The 14289-nt window shown below is 37.4% G+C and overlaps 1 protein-coding gene and 1 pseudogene across 2 annotated transcripts in view; one reads left to right on the top strand and one right to left on the bottom strand.

The window, feature by feature from the left end:
* Positions 1 to 14289, top strand: part of LOC149151928 (putative proline transporter 2) — a 103156-nt gene that overhangs the window by 7622 nt on the left and 81245 nt on the right. The gene's annotated exons all lie outside the window — the stretch shown is intronic.
* Positions 4771 to 5755, bottom strand: LOC149151929 (xyloglucan endotransglucosylase protein 6-like; annotated as a pseudogene). Its single transcript, XR_016262485.1, has 4 exons — positions 5560 to 5755; positions 5352 to 5452; positions 5054 to 5245; positions 4771 to 4968 (listed from the first exon to the last, which is right to left on the bottom strand). The product of XR_016262485.1 is annotated as a xyloglucan endotransglucosylase protein 6-like (transcript).

Genomic DNA, 14289 nt, shown 5'->3' with positions numbered 1-14289 from the left:
CCACTCCTCTTCTCTATCCAGTAGGATCTTCGCTTTTCTCTTTTCCAGGGCCAGAATTCTTTCTTTCGATTCCGGGGATGCATAAGCATCAGCCTCTGGGTCTTCAAGGACCCCCAGGGCCTCATCAATGCTTACTAACTCTTCAATTTGCTTTTTCCTTCTAGCAGAAGCCCATTCAATAGCAGCTTTCTTTAGCCTCTTGAGATTTTCCATTAAATGACCTGCTTTATTCTCCGAATGCTCCGGGCCCGCATGTCTCCAGGTTTCATTGAAAAGTTTAATGAAAGAATCCTCCTGAAGCCAAGAGGCATTAAATTTGAAAGGAGCGGCCGGTTTTGAAGGGGGCTTTGAAAAATCCAGTAGAATGGGAAAATGATCAGAGTTTCCACCTTCACCCACCCATTGCCGGAATAGAGGAATAGAGGATGCCAGCTTTTCATTGATAAGGAAACGATCCAGTCTTTTCGCAATTCTATCATCCCCCGTTCTTCTGTTCCTCCAGGTTGGTTTTGCTTTAATGATATTGACATCAATCAAATGATGTGAAAGGAGGGCGTTAGAAAAGAAATCAGTCAGAGGGTCCTCCCTTGCAAGAGGCCCCCAAGCTTCAGCCATCCCCATAGAAAAATTCAGATCTCCCCCAATAATAAGATTTTTATCTTTAAACAGGTCTTTTGAGAGGAGATCATTCCAAAAAGGAACCCTTCCCTGACAAGGGCCGTAAACATTAACGATCATCAAAGGGATATCAAAATCAGGAGACACAATCTCCACACCCAAAACGTTTGGGAAGCCCCATGAGTTTAAAACCTTCAGTCTTCCTCTCTTAAAACCCATGGCAAGCCCTCCTGAGTGCCCAACAGCATCAGCAGCTATGAAAACCCAACCGGGTAAGAGAGAGCACAGAGACGATTCAATATCCATACTTTTGCCCAAAGTTTCTTGAAGGAAGACTATATCCGGGTTATTACGAGAAATAAGGTCCTTCAACGCTAGTTTTTTGGGTTTACTAGCTAAACCCCTGCAATTCCAAGAAAAACAAATCATTTTATCACCGCCTCAGGGGGTTTAGCTGCTCTAAGCGCCCCGGGAATTGTCATCTGTTTCCCATCAGCTACATCATAAATGGCTTTAGCTTGGGTTTTTGAAAGCATGGATTTTCGCCCTCTACCCTTCTTAGGACAAGTCTTAGGAGTTTCTGACCCTAACCCACCTACAGGTTCCATAATCTCCTTCGAACAACCCGACTTCTTGCTGTGAGATCTAAGATTATAATGGCGAGCAACAGAAGAGGGCCCAGAACCCGAACCCAAAGGGGGGAACTCCTCACAGTTCAGATTTAAGGAGGGCAATTTAGCAGAGAGATTATCAATATTTTGCATGACATCCTTACAAAAGTTTAACTGAGAAACCCCCTCGACAAGAGATTCAGATAAAAAGGCAGAATTTTTTTGAGAGAACTGCATACCCGATTGTTCGACTTCGGTGACATTGGCCGGAACAGAAGTAGAAGGGTCCAGCATCGGTTGATCCACGGGCGAAATCAGCGTATCTCCGTCCTCTTTGTGATTCCCCTCCACTGTCTGCTGAAAGTGCTCTTCCACAGGAGTCCCAGATGGAGTAGTCTTCTCCTGCGTGCTCTCGACATGTCTCCTAGGCCCTTCCCACTCCTCTTCGTCTCTGTGAGTCCTCCTCTTCCTCCTTCCCAACGGGCATTCTCTCGCCAAATGCCCATATTCATGGCAGCGATGGCATCGGAACGGAAGGAGTTCATAGTCCAATGGCTGTTCTACCACATATTCCCTATAACGCAGAGTAATAGTTTTTGCCAGACCGTCCTTAGGGTTGAGCCTCACCAGTATTCTTGCCACAGCTTTCTCATATGTATCAAGATACGACCTATCGGCATCCAGATAGGTTCCCAACAAGTTCCCTATAGACTTGAATACAGAGTCCGCCCAGAGGAAAGGAGGTAAGCTTGGAGCCCTTACCCAAACAGGGAACTCGTCGGCTTTCTCTTTGGCTGCATCGAAAAGCGGCGTCCATCTTTTGAAGAAAACCGGCCTGTTCCCGAATTCCCAATTTCGCCCCTCGACCCATTCCACTGCCTCCTTGCAGTCGAAACTGGCCATGAACCATCCTTTAACCAGGGAATTTGTTTTGAAAGAGGCCGCTGGGGTGCCCAACCATTGTCTCGCCGCCCACTGCCTGAGGGCTTTTCCTGAAACAGGCCGCCCTCTGATCCTGCCCACAAGAGTGACCTCTGCTACCTCCAGGACGTCTTCCACCTGCACGTCCATACCCATAACCAATTCCGAAAAACACTTTGTCTTCAACGGCTTTGACTTCTTTCTTTTTTCTCCTGACCTTCTCACCTCCGACTCTGTATTCTTATCGCCGAGATCTGAGGCTTGGACTCCAGAATCCCTTTGCGTCTCGGCCTCAGGTCCTGCTGCATGATCGGCCCCAAATTTTGGCGGAGTTTCTACCAGCCCCTCAATTGGGCTGTCTACCCCTTCTTTCTCCGAGGGATCCTTCTCACAACCTTTCCCTACCCCAAGAGAAGAGGATACCAGCCCCTGGTTCGCTTGGCCACCGGAAACGAAAAACACCTCCTTTGATCCACCGATACTCTGAGGGGGATCCTTTGGAAAAAGACCCCTATTTACAGGCAGCGGATGAGGGCCTCCCCCGACCTCACTCCCTGAAACATTGAGTCCCCCTACAGATCTCCATACCCCTTTGTTCTGAACAGAATTTATGATATCCTCTAAACCCCCGGACAGACAGAAAATTTTAGATGGGGATATGGACTTACCAGACGACGCAGCAAAAACCTTGTCTCTCCAAGAACTCAACTCTGCATTTTGGCCTTCCTTCTCATGACCCTTGCCAGTAATACCCAAGTTGCCTGATAGATCCCAGCTCTCGTCCAACAGTCCTTTAGCAAAGCTTGAAACCCTTGTAACACCCGCCGAAATCGGACCAGCGCCGTGCCCTTCAGTCTTTCCAAATAACTCTCCAAGGTTCTGCGCAGTGATATCCTTCCCCCATACGGTGAGGAGGTCTTCAGGAGATGGGTCAAGCTCCACCGACTCATTAGCAAAAACCATGGTAAAAACCCTTAAAGTCTGTAAGTGGTAATACCTCCTCCCAACCGTTACCGAGAAAAACAGCTGAGAAACCGCCTGCAGTCAAAAGACGCATACAAAGCAACAATTCCGGGACGGCAAAAGCTCCAAGAAGAGGCTCACGGGATACAAACAGGAAACCACTCTCGCAACCCTCGCCCGAAAACTAAACCGCCAGTCAGAGGGAAAAACCTTAACCCAACCGTCAACACCCCGCCTGACCCACGAAGTAACCAAGTCTCCCTGAGTCCGCCAGCGCTGCGCCACCCGTACCTGCGTGTCATCCTGCAGGATCCAGCATCACCTAGGCCTAGGGCCTAGGGGTCCCGGATCGAATCCTGCCCTCTCCATCCAACCGTTCCCCTGTGTTCGAAGCAAGACTTAAGATCTTTACCGATCTATTCAATACTTTACACCAATAACAAAATGAAATTTTTGAATTTAATTACAAACCATTTGTGTTTATAGTACATAGTAATTAATATATAATGTTGTCAAATTATTTATATTTATTGTAGATCGTAATTAGTGATATAATACATAGTAATTAATAATAGAGTAGACAAAAGTCAATTCTTGTCATCATTACACAATAAGAGGGGAGACATTTCAGCCAATCATATTTGAGATAAATAGAAATAAATTTTATTTAAAAATAATAAATTTAATTTCATAATGTTAAACTTTGGATAGATTTTAAATTTTTTTAATTAAAGCAAAACTAATAATAAGTTTATGCATATAAATAAATAACTTTGCTTTTAGTAAGTCTTTTTCATCTTTTTTTTTCCTGGTTTTGATTTTAATTTGATAATAAGAACTTAGATATTGTTTCCTACTGACTTTGAGTTTATAAATATTGTAATAATAATTAACTTTATTTTTAATAAATATTTTTTTAATTAAACTTTGATTTAATTTGATAAAAAAAAAATATTAGAATATAAATTTAAGTAATATAATCGGAGTTGTCTTTAATGCGATTTTTTGGAAGTTTTCCTGGCTGATTTTTCCAGTCTAATTTATCTAAAATCTGGTAGGAATTCATTGAAATCACAAATTGACGAGTAAACCCTGCACAATAGAAGTTCCTTAAGGGTTTTCATGGTGATAATTCCATATATACAATCAAAACACTAGTTTAAATAACACAAATCAAAATTTCACATCAAAATTTTCACCAGGTTCTAACACTCGAAACTCCAAAAAATCGCAATATAAACAACTCCAATATAATTTATAAGATTTTAATTATTAAATCTAACTATATAATAAAAAACACATTTAAATAATAAAAATCATAATCTTTTCAATTATTATATTACTAATTTATAATAATAATAATAAAATTCAAATTTCATAACCAAATTAAAAAATATATTTAAATAATAAAAATCACAATCTTCTTAAAAAAAATGTATACCACTAGATTAAACCAAGTTTAATTTTGTCAACAAAAGTAAAGTCTCGGGACGATTCTTATTCGTAATTTTTATTACTAGCAATTGTCCCAAAAGGTACAAAGAGAGACCGATAGGATTATTAAATTGGATTATTAAAGATGGTTCGTTTGGCATCAGTCAAAACAAAGAAGCAGAATTTAAACCAAAATGAAGAGAAAGAAAATAAGATATGCGACTCAACAATTGCAATGAGCTCCTCCCTGAGCCTCCAATTCGTGGCTCCAATTCGTCTTGACGAGGCCACCTTGAGTAGCCCAATCGTCTACGTTCCATATAGAGGAGTAAACGCCCATCGGTTGAGTTTCAGGACACGGGACTCCTCTTTTCTCATTGTTGGAAAATATCCGTACGGGCACATCATCTACAAAGAACTGCTTGCATGCATCAAACATCCAGCTCATCAGACACTGTAATACAAAGACTAACTAATCATGGCAATTATCGTATATATACTCACACAACTTGCTAGCGATTCCAGAGAAAGGAATAGGAATGGAAGTCTGCAGTTGAGTCGAACCATAAGAAAATACGTTGTTCTCTGTTGCCAACTCCTTTTGAATAAACGTTAGTCTGCACAGCGTACGGCTCCCCAGAAGTATTCCCCAAAAATTCAAAGTCGAATTCATCATGCTGATCGCCTTGGGAAGACATTTGCAGTAACCAAGAATAAAGTATGAATTCAATCATTGATCAAACTTAATCAAGAACCCAAGAAATGAAATATAATCCGATCTGTTGTATGGCAAATGACAGTTACATAGAATGCAGTAACAGTGCCAGCAGAGTCCCCAGGAACGATTTTGATCTGCACATTAGCTTTTCCGAAGATGTATGTGCTCTTCGAAGCAAATCCTGCACCTGAAAACAGAGCAACCTTAATGAGACTTGACTTGATGTAAGCAGCAGACGCACAATCAGTAGTAAAAGCATAGAAATGGGATAAAAAATAGAATATATATAAATACCAGAAATGTTATCAAGTTTGAGCTGGAGCAACTCCCCTTGGGACATGACATGATCGACAGCCCAACTGGGGTAGAAGAAATCGTCGAAGGACGCACATTGAGAGCCCACGAGCAGGCTACACAACGTTACAAAGATACAAAGAAGAGCGCAGTGCATGACACAACCCCCTTCTTGACAACCTACGAATGCCATCCTCAAGACCCGATTCGACTGGACTGTGTATCAAGCCAGTGGAAATGAATCAGAGTTCAATGAAGAAATAGCTGCATGACCGAGAAAATTTATAGGGAATGGTAACTTGACGGAAAATGCTATTTCCAACCCCATAGCCTCATTAATGCGGGGCTACATGTGCAGGAGATAGCCACCTCGCGTTTAGATAATAAAAAAAAAACGGCGTAGTACCCACCTCGCGTGTTATAAACTCCTATCTCCTGTGCATGTAGCCCCGCATTAATGAGGCTATGGGGTTGGAAATAGGAGTTGCCTAACTTGACTGGCACTCTACTAAACTTAACTGCGATCATAAAAATCTGCCCCCAGTGGTCCCACGACTCCATTTAAATAATGTTTGTTTGCCTGTACTCACTCACGTATTGCCAGTCTGTCAGTTAATTACCGTAATGGAGACTCCTTTTCTCAAAATTTACCACACTTTTGCCCCTATTTGTCATTTGATATGAGGGCCACTTGGCGGGTAGTTACCGTGTAAATGTGCCACGTCTCCGATACTGCTTCGAGCGGAATTATGATGTATAAATTGGATGGTTACACCGATATTTTATATATATTAATATTACTAGCAATTGAATGAAAAGCATGGCAATTGCATTGAAGAGGCAGAGGGAGGAAAGCTTTATAATAGAAACAACAAGGAAAATTTTGCGTTTTGCCAAAACGAGCACTCCGGCTTTCTTGACTTTCCATGCTTTTTTGATTTTCCGTTTTTTCCTTTTCTGGTTCACATCCACGGTTGAAAATGTCTCATCTGATCCAATGGCTCAGAGTAAAAGTGTTGACGAAAAGTTGATGCATAGGAAAGGCCTATCGGCCTAATTAGTTTTTAGTCACGATTCTGATGGTCTTCTATCACTTTTTGTTTGGATTCTTGTCTGGTTTTACTGTTTCTGTGATGACACTTCAAAACTTTTGATAAACATGTATTTATAATATAAAAAGAAATTGGATTAAGGTGTTTTTAATTAATCTCAATAAATTTGACAATTTTATAAAATATTTTATTATTAAAAAAATTAATTGGTTTTCTAGAACATTATGAACAAAGAGTATTCAATATGGATTTTATGATTTCATATAATTAAAAGGATTATTGGGAAGAAAAGCCTTTGATATATTTTTGATATATCTTTTATATGTAGATTAAGGGTAAAAAGAATAAGTCTTATAAGGAAAATTATACTTAATTAAACTATTTTATTGTGTTTATGAGATATTTAATTTTTAATCTAAACAATATATTAAAATGAATCATTTTTATTTGTGTTATATTAAAAATCATGGTTGTTAATATTATTAATTATTTGAAAGTAGAATTTGTTTTTATGTAAATAATTTATTTTTGAAAACAAAAGAAAGTGACAAAGGAACTTGTGAATAGACATGTAGCCTATTGGTAAATAAAGAGTGGTAGATCCTTGATATCTGTGAAGGAGCGTAAATAAAGAATCCATGACTTAGAAGAACAATGCATGATTAATTACATTGAATCAATTTCGATTTTGTAAAGTTAATAGTTGTATTGAAAATATCTAAGTTTCAGACATTTACAAATGTATTGAGTTTAGTTATAGTTGTTTTAATATAGATGCAACGACTTTAAAAGAAGTATTGAAAATATTATTCTCTCTTTGTTGTGTCAAATATATTTGAAATCGATCAATTTTGTTTAAGTGTTATTGTATATATTTTTCCTAATTTTTTTAGTTATTGAAAATTTTTATGAATATTTAAAAATTTACAGCTTTCTTCTTTAATCAAACTTTTCTTTCATCTTAATTTCCAAATAAGCTCTCCCTTCAAGAGTTCAAGTGGTTTCTTTGGGCTAATTTCAATATTGGGGCTTGATTACTTAATTGGTCCCTTTCTCATTATTCAAGTGGATGTCATGGCCAATTTCATGACAATTTTGCAATAGTAAATGGATTCCATTTCCTTCCACTTCCCATCTCCTTCATTAGCATTCTTATTGTAAGAATTTTTTGAATAGAAAGATTTGTAGATGAAAACAAGAAACTTAGGACAATGATTTTGTAATCCCGACTCTTGCATTTTTTAACTAATATAATGGTTGTTTCATATATGAATTTTACAGTCCCCAGCATTGGAGCTACCATTTGATTAATGAATTATTGGATTTATAGTGAAATTAGAATATAGGTTATTTCCACTAATCAATAATAAATTCAAGAAATTTATGTTGGTTTACCTATATCATTTATTGTCTTATATAGTGTTAAATGAGTTAATGGATCAATGCTTGTATTTCCCATAGGTATTCTATCTCATGAATATGTTCTAGGAAAGTAGTTCCATGCCACCCATATTTTTTCTTTCTAAGATATTTTCCTACCTTAATGAAATTTTGGTGCCCATAATTCAAAAGATCATTCCTATGGTTTAATTTTGTCACAACCCCTTGTTGGTTGCCCCCCTTTTGAATTTCATCCAAATTAGAATTCAACATCCTATTCACATTTGGGTGAATAGTAGAGATTGACTTCATGCATAACTTTTCTATGTTATAAATCAATTAGTGTCTTCATTTGTTAACTAGGTTATCCTTCGTTAAAAAAACATAAACACTTTCCTTAGGAAATATTGAAGTTAATCTCCTTATATCCCAAGAACAAGATTGAAGGCCTACAATGGTGTAGGAAGGTGCATTTTGCACATTATGCCCAATATCCTGGCACCTCTATGAGAGACAGTGGACAATGTGGGGATAGCATAGGAACAGACAATGAGGGACCCATTCTAGTATATGACATTTTTGTTCTCTAGTCAAAGAGAGAATGAACTACTAGGTGATATTGACACATAACATCTTTCAATGGGTCTATTTTTTGAATCAATTACCACCTATCATAGACAAATATATAGTTCTTACTCTGTAGGGAAATATTGGTAAGTGATCCTTTCTCTATAAATCTAAAGACTCTTCCAAGAAGCCAACCCATAATGTACAGATCTGGGAAGTGTTCATTGCAATAATCTAGTTCCATATTCATTGTCACAAGATCCAATTCTAAAGGATGTCCAGTCACTCGAATATAAAGTTTTGAACAAATACGGTAATGAAGACAAAGGAATTAAGCCTCTAGGCCATGGGGGCTTCACTAGGGGAGCAATACCAGACCACATGGGTTCATATTGGGGGATATATATTGAGGAAAAAATGCCAGCATAATAAATTGGGGGATATATAGGGGGTAAAGGGTTTTTATATGGGTAGGTATTAAAAATGGAGTTCAAAGTTAATGAAAAAATATAAAGGGGTATAAAAACGTTAATGAAAAAATGGATACCTACAATATGTAGTGGAAGTATGGGTATGTTATGAAACCAGCTCAAGAAAAGATAGAAAAGATAGATCAACGCCTTAGAATTCAGCCTCTTCGAGGGGGCAACCTCCTTTACATTACATAAATGAACAATTCTTGGATGATACAAATGACAAAACCTCCTTTCTATATATAGGAGTGTAAGGAGTCACAATATAATCCAGCCGACCTAACAATAATAATATAAAGCCAAAAAAATAACAATAGAGGGATTCTATGGGGCACAGAAATAACAACATGGGGGTAATAGGGGCACAACAACATAAATAAGGGGTATAACTACAATAGTAATGGGGTAATCACTAGTATTATAGGGACCCAACAGGGTATTTTAAATTGGGAAGGAGTATTGGGTTCGTATTGAAAGGGGGTTAAATAATGTGATTTTTAGGGGCATTTTCCAATATGTAGTCAAATTAAGGGTATTGTTTAATATTCCACGAATTCACGTGATATGATGAAGGTTCATTGAGTGAAGCCCCCGTGCTCTAGGCCCACATATAGGTAAGAAATTAAACTATATTATTCATTGTCTACTTCCATAAGAGGGTGTATTGATATTGTTATGCTAATTCACATTCCATAGTAATATATGACAGATAAAACTTTGGGCGTGTGGCCTTTCTTATCCCACCTTAATAAATTTATTAGGAGGACCCATCTTTTTTGAACAATCTCGGAAATTAATTATCATGTTATATCATAAAGCCCCACTTGGGAAGAAGATTACTCCAAGTTGTATCCAGATAAGAATATAGAAACCACAACACATCAGTGTAAATATCCTAGTAACCACTGTAACTTCTACAATATTGATGGTCACATAGAGGAGAAGTGATGGAAATTACATCCATATCTCAACCCAAAGAATTGAAAGAAAGATGGAAGAAGAAAAATATTATAGCTACATATTTGAGAAATAAGGTAGAAAGCAACTTGGACATGAATGGAAATATTGTCTACACATTAGTACAGAAGGAGATGAAGCTAAGTAGCCTTAAACAATAGGGAGAGAATGAGATGAACAAACTCTTCCATATAAATATATAGGTCAAGAAGACAAAAGTTAATGCTCTATTTGACTCAATATCACTGGAAAAAATCATTGCAACAGATGGTCGACAAACTAATATTGGAGGTTTGAGATCATCTTAGCGAATATCCATTGGGATGGGTCAAAAAGCTTGTAGAAATCAAGGTAACAAAGTAGTGTAAGATATTTTTTTGTGTAAGTGCTAATTTCATTAAAGCAATAGAATTGGATGTATTTCCACTTGATGTATGTCGAGTGGTGTTTGGGAGTGGTGCAATTTTCATGTGGAGAGCCAACTTGTATCACCTCATCAAGGAAGGAAAGTCCTTCATCATCAATGCACACAAAGGAAAGTATAAAATTTCATCGGTATGTGCCAACCAAGCTAAAAAATGATTAGTTCTAGCAAGAAGTGTGTTTTATTATTTCTAAGAGAAAAATAGTCTATAGAAAAGTCAATGAGAGTAAAGGCATCCCTAGAGGAGTGCACTAAGGAATAGACAAAACAATTGGAAGAACTGTTATAGCCATATAGTGAAGTGTTCCAAGAGCCTAAAGGGCTACTTCTTAGGAGGAAAGTGGATCATGTGATCCAATTATTACAAGAGTCTCCATTACAAAACATTGGGTTGTATAGATAGTTTGTTTTAGAAGCAAATGACATGAAGAAGTAGTTGTAGAAACTGTTAGAGAAGGGTCTTATTTGAAAAAGTACCTCACCATGTGGGTCACCCATCATAATTGTCCCTAAGAAGGATGAGACTCAATGAATGTGCATCGATTATAGGGTGTTGAACAAAATTATATTAAAGAATAAATACCCCTATCCAAGATTTATGATTTATTACATTATTTTTAGCAATTGAAATACTTCATTAAGTTGGATTTAAAATTTGGTTATCACCAAGGTCAAGTCGAAGAAGAAGATACTTGAAAAAATGCCTCCAAAACTAGACAAGGATTGTATGAGTGGTTAGTCTTGCATTTTGGTCTAATGAATGTGCCAACTACATTCATGAGATTAATGAATGACATATTGTGCCCTTTTCTAGATTTATTTTTTATTATTTATTTGGACGATATACTAGTATACAATGCTACCTAGGAGGAGCACATCTCACACTTGATGGACATGTTAGAGACATTGAAGAAGCACCAAATATTAGAAAATCTCAGGAAATGTGATTTTGCATAACAACCTTCAATGTATTTAGGATATGTTATTGGTGTAGGGGAGGTCGAGATAGATCATGTAAATATGGAGGCCATCATGAAAGTGGTTGGTTCCAACTAATGTTTTGAGGTTAGGAGTTTCGTTGGGGTAGCACAATACTTGAGGAAATTCGTAGCCTCGTTTTCAATAGTGCTTACACCACACCACACTATATCACTGAGTGGTAAGATTTTCGAGTGGGGAAAGTGTCACTAGAAGGTCTCTAAAGAGGTGAAGAAGAAAATTAGTCAAGCATTGGTTGTATCACCAAACTTCTAGAATCCCTTTGAAATAATACAAATTCAAGTGGGTATGTTGTGAGAGTAGAATTTATGTAGGGAGGAAGGCCTATATGCTACCATTCTAAAGTGTTTCATAGGGTGGTTCCCAACTACCCTGCCTATGAAAAGTAGTTATATGACCTAGTACAAGTTTTTAAGAAGTGGAAACACTATTTGATGGGATATGGGACAACCATCCTCATATATCAACATTCATTACAGTACTTGCAAGCCAGGGTAAGTTACAATAGACCACAAATTATAAGTGGATGTAGTTTTTATGGTTGTTTCATTTAGTGATGAAGTACTAGAAGGGAAGCACAAGTAGGATGGCCGACATGCTTCAAAGGCCACCCACATAAATAATTATAGCTTTGGGAACTTTTATGCACATGGAACCTTTCACCCATGATCCATATAGAGAGGCATATGCAAAGGTTGAGTAGTTTGGGGAGGTGTATCAATAGTTATAGGGCAAGAGTCATGTAGACAATGGTGGTAGCATAGTTGACTAACATCTCCAAAATGGGTTACTTGATAGGGTGGACACGTTATATGTTCCTAAAGGTGAGTGATTATAGCTAATCATAGAGGCTCACATCTCCAAGGTTGTAGGACATTTTGGTGTAGGGAAGATAATTGACGATTTGCAGAGGTATCTGTACTAGCCTAGAAGTGTGAAAGAATATGTAGCTAGGCTCATAAAGGGATGTATTACTTATTATACCAACAACTTAAATTATAGAAAATAGGGTTTAGACCATCCCTTACATGTACCCATTCGTCCTTGGGAAAGCATCTCCAAGGACTTTGTGTAAGGTTTACCACCAATTGGGAAGGGGCATGATTCACCTACATAGTAATTAACAAGTTTAGCAATATGTGTGCTCTCATGCCTTGTAAGAACACCATCTATGGGAGAGAAGAAGAAAAATTGTTCTTTGGACATATCTATGTGCACTTTGGGATATCACGGAACATTATTCTAGACAAGGGCGCTAGATTTATTAGTGCATTTCGGACTACATTGTGGGAAAAGATGGACATAAAGTTGAAGAGGTCCAAAACATTCCATCCATATATAGATGGGAAAAAAAGAGTAATCAATAGGAATTTAGTGTAACTTATGACGTGTTACAATTAGAAGCATCCAAAGACCTAGGAAAACATTTGGTATACATACAACACTCTTATGACATAGTGGTATACACTTTTATTGGTAAGTCCTCATTTGAAACTTGCTTTAGATATTGCCACCTTTACCATTTGATATTCCATATGGATAACAAGGAGTGTGGAAGGATCTCATAGGGTATTTTTTAAGGGTAGAGAAATTTGTTGAGAATATTAGGTATCCCTTTGCAAGTACATGAGGCACTAAAGAAGCCATAAGAAAAGCACAAGGATAGGCATGATAAAAGAAGAATAAAAAGGTTAATTAATATTATGGGGGTTAAAATTTGGAAAGTTTAGTCTACAAAACAAGTAGATGAGTAGTGGTGCAGATCACAAAATATATATTCATTGCAGGAGGCAACCTCCATTCCTATGGAGTTGAGGAGCTAAGCTCATGGCGAGGAATGAAGGGGGCATAAACCCCTCCTTCAAAATAGTTTTTTCAAGAGATTGAATTGGGGGTTCAGAGGTTGTAGACTCAATCTTGGAACAATAATGATTAGCCCTAGACTCAAGTGTTGGGGGACCCTCTAGCAACAAACCACCAATGGGTGCAGTCTAGTAGAAAATATTACAAAAAAAATGATTTCCAAAGGTTGTCAAAGATCCAAAATATGAGGTGAAATCCACCAAAATAGAAAGTTACATCCATTATATGAAATATCAAGCATTTATTTACAAATTCATTATATTTTTCCATTATAACAGGCTGTCATCAATTGGATCCAACAAAAATGGCATCCAAAAGGCCAAGTGGATTTGGAAGAAGGAACCAAAGGATTTTTTATAGTTATTTTCTCCAATTTGGAGGATCAATCAAAGGTTTTTGAAGGAGGGTCGCATTTCATCAATAACTTAGGGGTCTTCATGTTGAAAATTGTAACTAGATTCAGTCTTCACAATGACCTAACTGTAATCATGACACTGTATATTATTTATAAAGAAAGATAAATTATATTTTATTTTGGAGTATGGGTTTCATACTAAAGTTTGAGTCAAAAGCATGTTCTTCATGCTTTTAAATTTTCTAGGTCTTTCTGGGATAAAAAAATAATGTTGGTCATGTGTCATAGTCCCATTTGGACTCATTGTAATAAAGAAAGATATCTATTTTATCAAGAAAAATCCATTTTGTATCCCATTGAGACGAAGTTGGCCCAAGAGCATATCAAGTTGGCCTAAGAGAGGGTTATTCGATCCCTCAAGAAGGCTATCAATACAAGGAACTCGACCTCATTTGATACACTCACTCATCTCAAGTTCGATATGCAATAGTGAAGAAGAGAAAAAGTAGCTGGGAGGACAAATAACAAGAGCAAAAGATGAAATCTTTGGAAGGTTATATTTTCTTGTCCATAGGTGTGAAGCTTCTAGGGTTTGTGAAGCTATGAAATTGTAGGAGGCAAAAATTGTAGGGACAAAATTTTGAGAAGTAGTTGAAGGGC

This window comes from Pinus tabuliformis, chromosome 9 (assembly GCF_031772625.1).
Source record: "Pinus tabuliformis cultivar Carrire ecotype Pingquan chromosome 9, CPIR1, whole genome shotgun sequence".
Classification (NCBI taxonomy): Eukaryota; Viridiplantae; Streptophyta; class Pinopsida; order Pinales; family Pinaceae; genus Pinus; species Pinus tabuliformis.
This window is presented reverse-complemented; position numbering and strand designations above follow the sequence as displayed.